This window comes from Apodemus sylvaticus, chromosome 7 (genome assembly GCF_947179515.1).
Source record: "Apodemus sylvaticus chromosome 7, mApoSyl1.1, whole genome shotgun sequence".
Classification (NCBI taxonomy): domain Eukaryota; kingdom Metazoa; phylum Chordata; class Mammalia; order Rodentia; family Muridae; genus Apodemus; species Apodemus sylvaticus.
This window is the reverse complement of record NC_067478.1, coordinates 35593995-35609626: the sequence shown is the minus strand read 5'-3', so window position 1 is coordinate 35609626 and position 15632 is coordinate 35593995. Positions and strand designations below refer to the sequence as shown.

The window sequence follows — 15632 nt, the reverse complement described above, 5'->3', positions numbered from 1 at the left end:
CCAGGCTGAGTTCCGGTGGAAGTTGTCTAGCTTCTCTTGGAGGTCTTCGTCTTGACTGCTCCGGCAGCTGGGTGGGTCACCTGTTTAATTCAGGAATCCCTATACCAGGAAGAACAATGAACTTAACCTTTACTACGTGCACTCCACCCTAGGTGGAGCAGGATCCTGGCTAACTGGGAGAAGTTAACCTTGACCAAAGTCAAACTCTGACCAAGTGCAAGACTGCCCCAATATGGCTCTGTACACCTGTTTCCTGTAGGTGCAATCATTCTCTTGGATGGGATCACAGGCCATATAAGAGGAAGAAAACTCAGCCGAGGACACTCATTTTTCTTTGCTTCTAGGTTTTGGCTGCAATATCACTTTCCCTTCATTTTCTGCCTCTATCTGCTACTTCTTAATTATGGGCTCCAAATTCAATTTCTATGGCAATGTCAACCTTTTCTTGCTAACGATGTGTCTTAATTAGGGGTTCTTTTGCTATGAAGAGATACCACAACCATAGCAACTCTTATAAACCAAAATATTTAATTGGGGCTGGCTTGCACAGTGTCAGAGGTTTAGTCCATTATCATCATGACAGTAAAAAATGGCAGAATGCAGGAATATGTGCTTGAGAAGGAGCTGAGATTTCTAAGTCAGACAGCAAGCAGGAAGGGAGTGACACACTAGGTCTAGCTTGAGCTCAAGGCCCACCTCTACATTGACATACTTCCTCAGCAATCCCACACCTACTGCAACAAGGCCACACCTCCTAATAATGCCCCTCCCTGTGGGCCATGTACTCAATCACAGGAGTCTATGGGGCCATTCCTTTTGTTTTTTGTTTTGTTTTGTTTTTTTCAAGACAGTGTTTCTCTGTATAGCCTTGGCTGTCCTGGAACTCACTCTGTAGACCAGGCTAGCCTTGAACTCAGAAATATACCTACCTCTGCCTCCTAAGTGCTGGGATTAAAGGCATACACCACCACTGCCCAGCTATGGTGCCATTCCTATTCAGACCACTGCAGGATGTTTTTTTGTCAGAGAATTTTATCACAGCTTCTGGGAAAGCAAACCCAACAAATTTTCCAAGGAGTGTTATAACAACAGTCATACACTTGGGTGTTAGCAGTGGCAGAGGAAGGATGGTCTAAGTGTTCTGGGAAATGTAGCCTTAAAATAAAAAAGCCAGAAGCAAAGCACACTCAACCTTGCCACTGATAATTATTATACATTTGAAAGAGAAAATGCACAGAAACGTCCCATATTTCTTTGTCTTTAATAGTCTTTCCCACTCCCTTAGTCTCCCAAGCACAAGTTGTAAGATGATGGCTCCTAGGGTTGTCTCTCAATGGACCTGCCTAGGAATGCCTTTATCTTACTCAAATTTCATCCTCATTCTTGAGACTTTACATATCCTTTTATGCATGTCTGGGACAATGTGGCTGACATGTGGCTCAGTCATTCATGCTTACCACAGGTGAAGCAAAGAGTACTCATACAAAGTCTCAACTTTCCTCTGGTTTACCATTAGTTAATGAAAATCAATGTGACAATTAACTGCATCTTTAAATTCCATGGTTGTATTTCTACTGATAAACTAGATAAATTAAGATTATCTAAGTATTAAAAACTACAGCAAAACTTCTACATAGATTTATGTAATTGGAAGGAATTAGTGTTTTCCCACAGTATCTTTTGTTGTAAAATGTGCTGTTTCTCTGGAGGTACCCGGGAGGACTTGTGGTCTTTCCACTTCAAGGGGGGCCACAGATCGCTTTTGGAAAAATTTCCTTAAGATTGCCAAAACTGGGAATGCATTAACAGGTAGAGTTATGTCAGCTTCATGACAAACAAACAGAGGAAACTGTTAATGGTTGAGGGTTTGTACATATGATCATATTTCTTTTTAAGTAAGTCACTGTAATTAGAATGGTACTGCAGGAGTATCACTGAGTTTAGTGTACAATAATTATATATCAAGTGATGATGTAGATAAAGTCTACTATGTTCCACAAGATGTTGTAGGTAAATTAATTCAGGAGGGACAATAGAGAAAGAGGCACAACATAATTATTTATATTGATTTGATGCCAGATAGGCAGCATTCAAATCCAATTTAGAGCATCACTACACAGAGACATTCCTACAATCCCTCTGTGATTACACTGTTCTACCAGTAAACTTGACATTTCAAAATGACCCACAGGAACCTTGTTGGTGTACAAGATAGGTATATAATGTTAAATCAAAACAAAAAGTACACAACTGCACAAGTGCTCTGTGGTGCTGTGAAATGTGAGGATAGTTCCACTAGACAGGACAGACCAAATTCAGAGCAGAAACTGACTGTTTAGGACAGTGCCCATTGTTTGTTTGTTTTCTTTTCTTTTTTTTCTTTTTTCTCTTTTTTCTTTTTTTTGGCTATCCAGAATATTTTACAGCTTATGGAGAATATATTATATCACTTCAAGTGAGTTTGGAAGGTAAGAATACATTTCTTCTAGTTTTTTATCCCTGTGTTCTATATTAGTTATATCCATGATGCCCTGGCCAAATACCCTGACAGAAATAACCAACAAAAAAATAGATACTTTGCATTCGATTTCTGAGTCAATATATGAATTTCTAAGTTGTAGAAGGGCTCTGAACCAGTAAATAGATCATTTCTCCAGTGTCTTCAGCCTGTCAGCTTCCTTTCATCCAGTGATTCTGACCAAGTATACACACTGAGAGGCAACTCATGCTTGCATGTCTTCTGTGATGACTCAGACTCCAAGTCATTCTGAATCAAGTTGTCATTTGAGGAAAGTTGGCCAAACTTGTACAAACCCTCAACATGAATTGACGTGAGACATGGCTACACAGGGAATGAGTGTGCACGGGATTGCTTATTGTTTCCTCATCACATTTTTAAATGAAATATTTTATTAATTCTTTGAGAACTCCATATAATGTATTTTGATCCTGTTCATTCCCACCCAATACCCCAAATCCTCCTGGCTGCATTCCTATGTCTAGACTTTTTACCAACTTCAGATGCTTTTCATTTTATCATAATAACCCACCAAGTTCAATTAGGGCTAATAATATATTCATGGGCATGTGTCTATCCTGGAATTTGATCAACCTACCAAGGACAAGACTAGTTTCTACAAATTCTCCTTCCATCAATAGTCCTCTTGGGGCCATTTTATTTATTATTATTATTAGCATTAGTAGTGTTATTATTAATTTATTATTATTATTATTATTATTATTATTATTATTATCTTTGCCCTTTCTATTGATGATGATGATGACAGTGATGAAAAGGGCTCTAGCCTAGTCTAGTTTAAAATTCACTATGAAAAAAAGAAGAGGGGGACATTGCAGATGTGACTGCTATGTCACATGTGTGTCAGTAGGTGGCAGAAGAGAGAAGCTATGTCTATACTTTTTTTTATTCGATATATTTTTTATTTACATTTCAAATGATTTCCCCTTTTCTAGACCCCCACTTTCCGAAAGTCCCATCAGCCCCCTTCCCTCCCCCCGTTTTCCCACCCAACCCTTCCCACTTCCCTGTTCTGGTTTTGCCCTATACTGCTACACTCGGTTTTGATCTATGAACATGTGAATGATTAGTAATCTAACATTTACTGAAAACAGTGAGCCTGAGAGGAGCATGAGTCTAGAGCCCAGCACCGATGCTCAGGCTCAGACAGACTCTGAGAACAGAGAACAAGCTAGAGACTAGCAGAACTCCTTGTGGGAAGGTGGGCCTGGGCAGGAGGGGGTTGGAGATAGATGACCTTCATATGTGGCCAATCAGGCAGAAGCAAGACTGTAATGACCACTAGGACACTGCCATGGAGTCTGGACAGGGAGTTAATCTGAGATGACCACCAGTCATGTACTGGGCAGGCTTGGGGAGGGCAGACCATGCTCAAGATGACCCCTGCCCAGTGCCATAATATACAAGTGGGACATACACTCCAGGGACCACTCCTGAGATGACTCTAGACACTCAGAGAAACTGGGCTCCACTAAGAGGAGCAAGTAAGTGGTGGGGAAATTGAATAGAAAGGGAAACAGAAGGCTGTGAGTACAAGGAAGAAAGGAACTGGAGACTCAAGGGTAGTCACGAACAGTGTGATGTGAGTAGTTGGTGATGCCACCTGGGAACATGGTGGGATCCTGGTCTGTGATGATGCATTGACCTGCATCATCAGAAATCTGGTACCACCAAAGGCCAGGCAAATGTCTCTGGTGTGGGCTACTGCATGGTGACATGTTGATGGCTAAAGGCTGAGTGAGCCAGTCCTGAGGACAGGAGCATTGGAGAGCTGGCTCTACTCACCTCCCATATAGTGGTTTAGATGAGGAAGAGATACACTCTGACCCTCTCCCTCCTTACCATCTATGGCAGGATGGAGATCTGGCCAAGTTGCCATGAAAGCAGGGGAGCTATCCCTGCCCTTCATTCCCTTCAGCATTTCAGAGAGCATATCCTGTGCCTTGCCTGGATAGCACAGTAGAGCTGCCCCTGCATGAGGGGCATGCAGGTAAGCGATCCAAGAAGATGTGAATACAGGAGAGCCATCCCAATTTTCTTATCTGCTGGGCTGTGGTGTAGAAAAAGGAGAGATGCCACCCTCCTCTCTCTGCTCCTCTGCCATTTATAGCAGGTGGGAGAGCTATCCCCAATCATGTCCCACACTAAATGCAACACTGGGAAGGGGGGTTTTTCACCCTGCCTGGGCAGCAGGATAGAACTAGCCCTAATTACAGGGGTTGCTAGAGAGCTGGCTCTGGGTGTGTGAAAGTGGGAGATCTGGTAATCTGGCCAACTTAGATACGTCAGGCCTCCCAGACTTTGAATTTGCTCAACCCAACGCCTACCCCATCGATCAACTGCTGGTTCTATAGATAAAAAACATCAGGAACTCCATGCCACAGGGCAACAACAGAGTATTCCAGAAGATATCCAGCATTAGAACCTCAGATAGAGCATCAGAAGCCAGGAGACTGTTCCAGATCAACAAGCCATTACAGGGAATATTTGTAAGCAAAGACGTATGGACAAAAGGGCATACAGTGGGACACAGTGTGATACACTACAGCTTCCACAGTACTTTTTCCATGTTGCGGGATTGTAGCAAGGGTGAAGGGTAGGTACAAGGAGAGGGGGAGATAAGTAGGATTGGGGTGTATGATGTGAAATTCACAAAGACCAATAGCAAAATTAAAAAGAAAAAAACAAGGATGATCTTGTACTAGACATTTCTGCAACCAAAACTCTAAATCAAGGATTGCAGATTGTGCAATCATGGGCACAACTGAAAGCCATGGTTTTGGATATGATAGGGACGAACTAATCCAATGATGCTACATGTTCTAACTCATAATAGATCCAATAAACACATCACCTCATTGGTGAAAGCCTGATTATGCAGACAAACACATGTGGACAAGAGGATGTCTGGTAACACGCTTCTCTGATGACTATGTAAAACCACTGAGATGACAATATGGAATTGTCCATATTGCTACAATGTTGAAATGTCCAAAAGGCAACATAGAATTTAACTACCCATGACAAAGGATCCTTGATGTTCAGAGTCTAGCTGTCTTTTAACTGTATATTGCTGGATGCTTATATAGGACCGCCACAAAGTCAAGGAAGACAGTATTGTGCTTTGAAGGGAAGAGGATCAGAAGCCCTTCTCATCCCTAATTAAGAAGTTATTGTTAGTTTATGGATTTGGTCTGAGAGAGTTACAGTTTTAATTGAAGAAATTGTTCCTAGAATGTCAACCTAAGCATCAGTGGATGTCCCTAAACATGTTTAGGATAAATTGGACCAGAAAGTTTTTTTATTGATATGAATTCAAGAAAAATTGAAAAGGGAGAGTGATTATGTGAACACAGTTATAAGGGATAAATATGACCAAACACATTGCATAAATTTATCAAAATTAATAAAATTATGTTAACAGCAAAATTCAAAATAAAATGAAATGCCTTTCTGGAATAATGATCCTGCAAAAAGCAAGCAAATGAAGACTGGAGTTCTTAGTGGACACTGTACCTAAACTGTGTGGCTCTTTGTGCCCAAGCTGATGTTATCTAGTGTGCAAAAGCTTTTCTCCAGATCTTACTGGAGTGGGACATGCTATGAGAAACCCAGTTGTTGGGGAATATCCACCCCTGCATTTTCATGTACTGAATTTAATTTTCAGGCTCGGTCGCCTGAAAAGTGGCATGTGCTTCTTTACCATTCAGAGCTGTGAGTGTCTGCTGCCTTCTGATTGACACACTACCATGTACTCTGACCTCTGCCGCAGCCAGGATAGTGTGTGAGATCCCTATCAATTTGCCTTATGGCAGCCAGATGCCAGAAGATGTAACTTTTCCATAGAGATTATTGTGCCCTTGATGGGGTAAAAAGTGTCTCTTGAGAGGTACAGCTAAGGAGTCCCATAATTATCTCTATACTCTGATTCATTCATCTGTGAAGGAATATAAGTATATAGCCTGGCCTTACATGGCCCTAGTGAAGTTTGAACACATTTTTGTAGATGACTGTATTAGGATTTCTTAATTTATAACCTTTCTACTAGGATGTGGTTTGGATAATTGGGATCTTTTTCTTGGTAAAAAAGATTTAGATATGCCTTCATAAACAAAATCTCCTTTTAAGTAAAGAAATCACAGTTAAACACAGCAGCCATAGACACATGGCCATTATTTGTGACGTGGAATTTGTGCTTCCTGCAAAAAATGGAAAAATAACATCACCATCATCAACAACAACAAAAACATCACCAGTAAGCAGCCGAGATCACACTTGTCCATCACACAAAAAACAAATTATTACACCATTACCATCTAAAATATATCTTAGAGAGTTATTCCATAATACATACCAGATCTTTGATTTCTAGATGCTACCTGAAATTGAAAGGAAAGAAAATATTTTAAAGCTTAGATCATGTTGAGTATTGTCTGCTAAGGTCTTTGGTCCTTCCACTGACATATTCTAGTTGCAGTCAAGATGGAAAAGTGTAGTCAAGTGCAGACTGGTAATGGATCCATTATTCAGTGATGCAACAGAATATCTGGAGCTTTGTACTTCATGAAAAAGACAATTTCACACTTTTTGTTTTTTATTTTAATTTTTAATTTTTATTATATTCAACACAATATATATTCTTATACCAACAATAAAAATGATGGGCATATTATTAAATGAACATTAAAACATAATATCTTTTTTGTTTTGTTTTTAGTAGAGTTTAAAATCTTGGCTCTTACTATGGTAAAAACTCAAAGTAAAAACCATTTTTAGACTTTGAAGCTCATTGTAAAAAGGCTGTACTTCAATATCCTTCACGTCTCCAAAGGATTTTACTTCTATGGTAGCTGAGGCTAAGAGTGGACAGTTTCGCTGTACCAAGGAATGAATTTTAGGCACCATTATTTGAATACAGATTTCCTTCTTTGACCATAGTTAAAGCTATTTGACTTGAGTGACTGTCATCCCACAGGGAACAGGTTACATGCATTTAAGAAATGGTGCTTTCATGTATTTTTTTATGCTTCAAAGGCAGATCAGGCAAACCTGTTTGGTCTCTATGGAAGATTCCCTAACCTATATCACACACCACCTGTGAAAACTTGTATTTTTCATTAAGACGTTTTCTGTTTCTGTGGTCCATGGTAGGAATAATTTGAGTGTATACCCCGGTTGCTTGATGTGTTGAAAGAAAGCTCCAAGTGTCCAGTGTGTGCATATTCAATGTTCAGCTGGTGAGACCTTTAAAACATGAGAGGCTTTAAAATGTCATATACCTGATCAGAGTCATGATTTCATTGTGATCCCACTGAACCATAAGGGGACCATTGAGGTAAGTTTTCTGCCTGAGAGCAAGGAAAGGCCTTCTTACCATTTTCACTGGTGCTTTCTTCTTATGCACTGGTAAGGTTGCCCTGTCTGGACATTCAGGCACCCGGGGAACTTCTTCCGGATTCACTGGGGGACAAGAAGTGACTGTCAGCTCACATTATTGATTATTGTTTACACTGGGCTTTACTTGATGTGGGTGAAAGTGGATGAATTTAGTTCATGTAACTAAAGCTGATTAACAAGACGGTCCTGCTGCTGCTGGACTGTTTTCCCTTAAGGCAAACTAAACAGAGGGAAGACCTACAGACAAACTAGGATGTACCTGTTCATGTGGAAAAGGTCTGATTCAGATGTCATACTAAGATTCAACTGCCTTTCAAGTCATATTGTATCTGAGAAGGGTTCTGTTCAGTTCTCTCCCAGTGATCTTGTCAGTCTCATGAGCTTTGTGAGGGAGAAATATTTAGAGAACACAGAAAGACCTAGTATGCCCAGGACTGAGGATAGGGACATGGCTAGGGTTAGGGCACACTGTGTGGACAATGTGATCCAGTATGTAGCATCAACAATAAAGTAACAGGTAGAAGGGATGAGAGGACACCATGAAAATTACCAAACAGGAGGAAGTGGCTAAAGAAGGATAGGGCAAGAAGTAATAAGAGAAGCAGGGCAGTGGTGGTGCACATCTTTAATCCCAGCACTTGGGAAGCAGAGGCAGGAAGATTTCTGAGTTAAAATCCAGACTAGTCTACAGAGTGAGTTCCACGACAGACCATGTTATACAGAGAAACCCTGTCTTGAAAAACCAAAATAAAAATTAAAAAAGAAGAAGAAGAAGAAGAAGAAGAAGAAGAAGAAGAAGAAGAAGAAGAAGAAGAAGAAGAAGAAGAAGAAGAAGAAGAAGAAGAAGAAGAAGAAGAAGAAGAAGAAGAAGAAGAAGAAGAAGAAGAAGAAGAAGAAGAAGAAGAAGAAGAAGAAGAAGAAGAAGAAGAAATAAAAGGGAAGCCTGAAAGGGGAGGGAGTTAGAAAGAGAATCCTGTATATCAAGCACACATGGTTCACAATCTAGTCAATAGACTGTGCGTTAACCCTATAAGCATCACTGAAATTTGGTGGCAAACCAATCTGTAGAATGAGAGAATCTAAGAGAAGCAGATATTCTTCTGAGGTATTTAGGCTATGAACCTACTGAAGAAGCTACAGAAAAGAATTTTGAGGAAAAAGACTTCTTAGATTAGAACCACATGTACACATAAGAGAAGAGATAGGTCAGACCTTGCCAAGAGTGAGACATTCAAGTAGTGACAGCACACAAGACAGGCACATCCTCTGGTCATAGAGGTGCCTGGAGGGCTGACCCTCAGGAATCAATGTCCTTTGTCTTGAGGAACATAGGCACAAATTTAAGGGAACACTTGAATCCAGCCTGTGCATCTTGGAGGATGAACTGAGAATATCTCAAAAAGCACCAAAGATGGTCCTGAATACAGACATTTTCTCACCCATTAAATCACAGGGTCCAAGATAGATGTCAACCTCTGATCTTCCTTGACTCAATCACTTAGTGTGCTAATCAAAGTAAGGAGCATAGGCTGTTATAAGGTAAAGACATAATAAGGCCTTTATTTGTCAGGGCATTGCTAGTGTTGCATCGAGGTCACGCGAGAGAATCCTGATAGTTTTTTGACACTCTAACTTGTGGATGTCCTTTAAAGTATGACTAAATGATAAGATGACCAAGAAGATACTACTACAAAAAACAAACAAACAAGGAACTATGGGGACAGAATTAGTTTATTTTGCATCATCAGGACCACAGGAGAAGTGGCCATTTGAGAGCATAGGAGAAGGCTATCCACCAGCAGTGAGATTGCCTCTACCATAGAATGAAACTCCCAAATGACCATAATAATTTGTGAGCACTGTGATAATTAGTCTCAGTAGTCAGATGACAAGATCCAGATCCCCAAGCATGTCTGTGATACATTATCTTGAGGTGATAAGCTGTAGCAAACTGTGCCACTGTTGATGACATTGTTCTTTGGGCTGAGATCCATGACTGTACAGGAAGGTGAGCTGGACACAAGCACTCCACTTCTTTCCTTCAATCCATTGCATTGGATCTTTCACTGCCTGAAACCCTTACATCTAGAGCTCTCAGCAAATATTCACTCCATACTCAAGCTATTGTGGTGAGACAGATATTCCTGTTCACTACAGTCTGGGAAAGTACCTTGGATACAGCTTCCATGGGAAGCTACTAACCACAGTGGCAGGCTTGTCCATTTGGTACTAACTGACATAGACTTAAAAGTGTTAAATATAAAAAACTGCCTTCAAATGACAGAGCCACAAGCAAAGAATACACAAGCTGACAGGGATCACCATGATGCCTTTGAAAGAAAAGGAAAAAAAAACTCACAGAAACTTCTGGTCTCTCCTGCCATTTCCTTGTTTCTACTGCTCTTTCCCAATGTGTAACACACCACTCCAGAGACCCACTCCCAAACCGTCAGAACAGAAATGCTGGGATCTAATCCCAAGTCTATCTTCATTTTTGACATTTTTGATAATTACAGAGTCAATCTTGAGACAGTTGACATTAAATCCTTTCACATTACAGATGTTTGGCAACAGGTGATAGAGAGGGTGGCTCACCGGTTCCTGCCTGCAGCAGGTGAAGTGACAGTGACAGACAGGACTGAGCTCACTTTTCCTCTCTTTCTCATTACTCAATGAGAACAAGCAGTGAGTCTAATTTCCATTTTTAAATTCTGTGGTTGAATTTCAACGAATAAAGTATGCAAATTAACAGTATCTGCATAAAAAGTGCTAATAATATATTCATAGTTTTACATGTATCATAACAGTATCCTCTACCACTATGAAACATGATCTATTCTTTTCATTTCCACAGTACCTTCTCTTTTATTTTGTGGTTTTTCTGTGCAAGTTTCATCTATGAAGTTACTTCCTTCAACATCTGTCAGGGGAAGAGTCCCCTTCTGACAGAGCTTTTTCAAGATATTGGATCCTGGGGATATATACAACAAAGACAATTATGTCAGCTTCATGGCAGAAAAACAGAGGATATCAGGAAAGGTTTTGGGTTTGTACATTCCACTTTGTGACCATTCTCCAGGCAGCAGCATCAGAGCTACAGTGGTATTTTGGGAAGATCACAGCAGCATACATTACACTTCATATCAATATGACAATGTTCAGAGAAGAGAACAATGTCTCTCTCATGTTGCTAAACAGCATCAAAATCCCTCTTAGAGCAACATAAACAAAAATTTATACAATCTTTCACTCCTGTGTGGTTTTATTAGGATGCTTAATATTTGATTCCATATGAGACTTCATTGCAAAAATATAAGTGCAAAAGCATATATGAATACTATAGAGTGTAACTTATGTACTATATTTAATTCATATAAATGGTGTAATATGTAAAATATATTTTACTTATATATAGTGTAATATATAATGTAATTCATGGATTCTCTCACTTCTGAGTTGTGTTTACTATGAAGTTATGCACTAAATACCCTATGGCTATTCTTACTAAAATGATATGGCGCCAGGCAGTGGTGGTGCATGCCTGTAATCCCAGCACTCTTGGAGACTGAGGCAGGCAGATTTCTGTGTTCAAGGCCAGCCCAGTCTACAGAGTGAGTTTTAGGACAGCCAGGGTTATGCAGAGAAACACTGTCTTGAAAAAACCAAATCCCTTCCCCCCCAAAAAAAAGATATGCATGTGCAAGTGGATAATGCTGTGTGGTGTATGTTAAAGAATGGAAGAGTCATCTACATATGAATGAATCTAGGTAAAATGAGGTTTCAGTTGGTTAAACACAGGCAACAGAGAATGTATTTATTCTTACTGTTTACCAAAGAAGCTGTAGGAGTGCCCTCATTAGTAGAAATATGTAGTCTTACTATCAGAACTTCAACCTGACTGGTGACTCTCAGTGAGTTATTCACTTATCAGAAGACCACATTGAGATAATTTCTAAAAATGCTCAGTTTGAACGTTACTCAAAACCTAAGTGTCACATTATGGTTGGGCTGAATAGAAACTTCCTTTCAACCAGCCAAACCTGGACATGTCCTCATCATGAACTGACAAGAACAGCAGCCTGGTGCACTGGTAATATAATAAGCAGTGTGTGTTCACATCACTTTGTAGGAAACATCATCATTGACTATCTGCATGGCCTTTTTGAGTTCCTGCTTAGATATGGGTACTGACTCCAGGGCACTGAGTGTGCACCATACCTGGTCATGCCTCCCTCACCAGTCCTACCTTCTTGCCATATATTTAAAAATTGTTCTCAGGAAAGGTCTCTATTCTAGTCTAGCATGTAATTCACTCTACAGAAAAGAATGACCTTGATTTCTAAGAATGAACTTAGATTTCTCCTTCCTTCACTTTTCTAGGATAAGCATTAATAGGATTGAGCCATCCTGGGCACATTTTATGAAGATCTAGGATACAAATTTTTGGTCCTGGAAATGCTAAACATGTACTGAGACAACTGGGCTGAAGCTCCAGTCCATATGAATATAATAGCTTCCCTTAATCAAACTACAAATTACCAAAGCATTGAAACTGTAGTTGGACTATGCAGAAAACTCTTGAAATAATAAGTTATGTGGTTCATATATAAATGATGACATGATGAAAATATGTATCTACTCTATATTAACACTCAGAATTTGGACACTGACCACCACTCAGAGATAAAAACTCCTGGAGCATAGAGTTCTGACGTTTAAAGGTATATTCCCTTTGGGTGTGGCAGTATACTCCCTTAATAAATAACAGCACTCTATAGGCTCAGGCAGGTGGAGCGATGTGAGATCTGGGCCACAAAGAAGTTACACACACACGTCTCAAAAGTAAAACAAAATCCCTAAAATTCACTAAATTCCCTAAATAATAAGATAGCACTAACTAATATCTAAGTTGTGACTAGAATTTTTACTTGACCATGTACCTAAATTGTGTTGCCCTTTGTCCATGCTAATAGTGTCCACTACCTTCAGCCTTTCTGTAGACTTCATTACAATGAACCATGGGAAACCAAGTTGGGACACATCCATTCTACATTCCTGTTCCCCTCTACTGAAATTCATTTTTAGGTCCTGCCTCCTGAAAATAAGGATGTTTGCTTCTATGCCTTTCAAAACTGACTGTCTATTGCCTGGAAAATGACACAATCTAGGACCTCTACCCACTCTAGCAGTCATGATAGTATCTGAGATCCTAATGGATTTGATATCTTACAGGAAGATCCTAAAAGCTATAACTTTTCCATAGGGATTGTACCCTGGTGAATGCAATGACCACAGATATATCCATAAGTTTTTAGATCACAGTGTTGCATCAGACAAAACTCAAGAGTGTTTACAACAATTCTTACCTTAGTAATTCCACAGTACTTACTCTGTCTGCCTTTTTTTAGAAGCCACCTGCAATTGAGAGGGGAAAAATACTTTATATTCCATAATCATGCAGGGTAATATATTCAAATGGTTTTGATTGATCCATTTATGTACTATAGTTGTAGCAAGAATGAAAAATTGCAGTTGATTGATGACTATATTAATGGATATGTTATTTGAGGTTGCAACAAATTATTTGGGGCTCTGTACTTGTGACAAAAACTAGTATCTTTCCTACGTTTTCTGATTCATATGTAGATCAAATAAACCTGTCTGGTCTCTAGATGGTCCCAAAATCTACACCACATATGAAAACTTTTAGTTTTCACTAATACATATTATATTTCTAGTGTCCATGGTTTAGAACTAATTTGAGTATATGACTCAAAGTTTCGTGCATTAGAAGCTGGCTGTGTCTAGCATGTGGATGTTGAGTGTTCAGTTGGTTGGTCTTTAAAACACGAGGACTAGTGTAAAGTGGAGAAACCCACTTGAAAGGGATTAGTTTCATAAATACGGATATTTGTTGAACCACATTGTGTTGTATTGAATTGAGACCAAGTTAGTACAGTTCTTTCATTCCATCCTCTTCCTAAGTAACTGCTCTAATAATACCTATGATATATCTGACTATGTCATGACTCAAATGTGATACCTACTGAAACGTAAGGGAATCAGTAAGATAACGTTTCTACCTTAGAGAAATAAAAGCCCCTCTTACCTTAACCCTCCTCAGTGGTGACTTTTCCTCATCTTCTTCTGACCTTGCACTGTCCGCACATTTCGGTAACACTACAGGAACAGAGAGAATAACTGTCAGATGGTGGTACTGGACTTTACTTGATGCAGATAAAAGTGCATGGACTTAGTATATGTAATTAAATGTAATAAACAACATGGTTGGGATAAAGCTGGACGGTTTTCTAGGAAGGAAAATAGAGAAAAATAAAGGATTCAGAGAGAAATTGTGGGAAACAAAAAAAAGAAACTTGCCCCAAGTCCTGCCATGTTATTTCAGAACATAATGATTTTTCTTACCCACAGCTCCCATTATTCATCCTTTGTTCTCAAGAACATAATGGCTGTTTCTAACTACAGAATAACAAGTGGATTTGATTGGTGTGACTGGAAAACCTACATTCTGTATCAGTTTGCATAGGTCAACTTCATAAAGGAAAGCCTTTGTCCTTAAATCCTTATTGGTGGAAAAATGTAAGCCTTTATCCTTAAATCCTTATTGGAGGGAAAATGTAATGATAAAAAGGCACAGATGCTTCTTCTTTGGAAGCTTTAATACTCCAATATTTTGGCTCAAGGTCACAGTTTAGCTCCCATGTCTGTTCTGTGTCCCTGATTGATCAGTAGCAGCTTGATTGTAAATCATATTTGTCATGTGCATTGAAATGGTGTCTGAATTATATTGAATCTATACAGGCTGCATTACATTTGGTGCATTGCTAAGAATCCAATCACACTACCCAGGTCCTTGGTTTGTAATCATTCACATTTGGGGACTTCATTTGTGGAGTCCTCAATCTCTAGAAGGTGGCTATCTGGGACCCAAGAAAGAAGAAACTAGACACAGTATTGCGACTAGTATCAGAGGAGGTCAGGAGACATCCTATTTCCTCTCTGGTGCCTGTTGGGGGACCACCTGATTCTAGTTATGGGTCCTGTTGGTGGCTTGTCCAAGCCCCATTGTGGGGACATCTAACATCTCTTCCATCTCATCCCCAGTTCTGATTGTGCTTAGTGTGGCAGTTTGTCTGTGTCTGTCTGTGTCTGTACTTTGATGTAGCCACTTGATTGTTTCTCTCTGTTTCATATTTGGAGAAACTGGCAAAGCTTCATCTGCCAGACATTCACCCTTGATTTAATTTTAACTTGTTCGAGGATTTCCAGGAAAAAAAAAATGCCTGAAAAAAAAAAAAACTGAAAATGTGGCACAGCTCTGGGAGCACTGCCCTCTTGGCCAGGAGCCCAGCACAGCCACTGCATATTTGGTTCTGACTGGTCTTCAATGTATGTCTTTGCTGTGAACTATATGTGTTGGTTATAGATTATTGGCTTAGAAGTTTTTTGGTATGGTTAAGAGTGTGTAACATCTGTAACAAAAACTTAAAATTCAGGGTTGGACCTGCTCTAGCCAACGAAACAGGGCATGAGCTGATCAAGGAAAAAGGTCTCCTGAGATACTTTAAGATTTTTGCATAATTCCTGTCTTAAAATCCAGATTTATAAAAGATAGGATTTAAAACAATTTTTTGAAGAGGTATTAAATCTGCACCTCCATGCACCTGTATACAAG

The 15632-nt window shown here is 39.6% G+C and overlaps 1 pseudogene; it reads left to right on the top strand.

Moving 5' to 3' along the window:
• Positions 1-3342: 3342 nt before the first annotated feature.
• On the top strand, positions 3343-3451 carry LOC127690415 (uncharacterized; annotated as a pseudogene).
• Positions 3452-15632: the final 12181 nt, after the last annotated feature.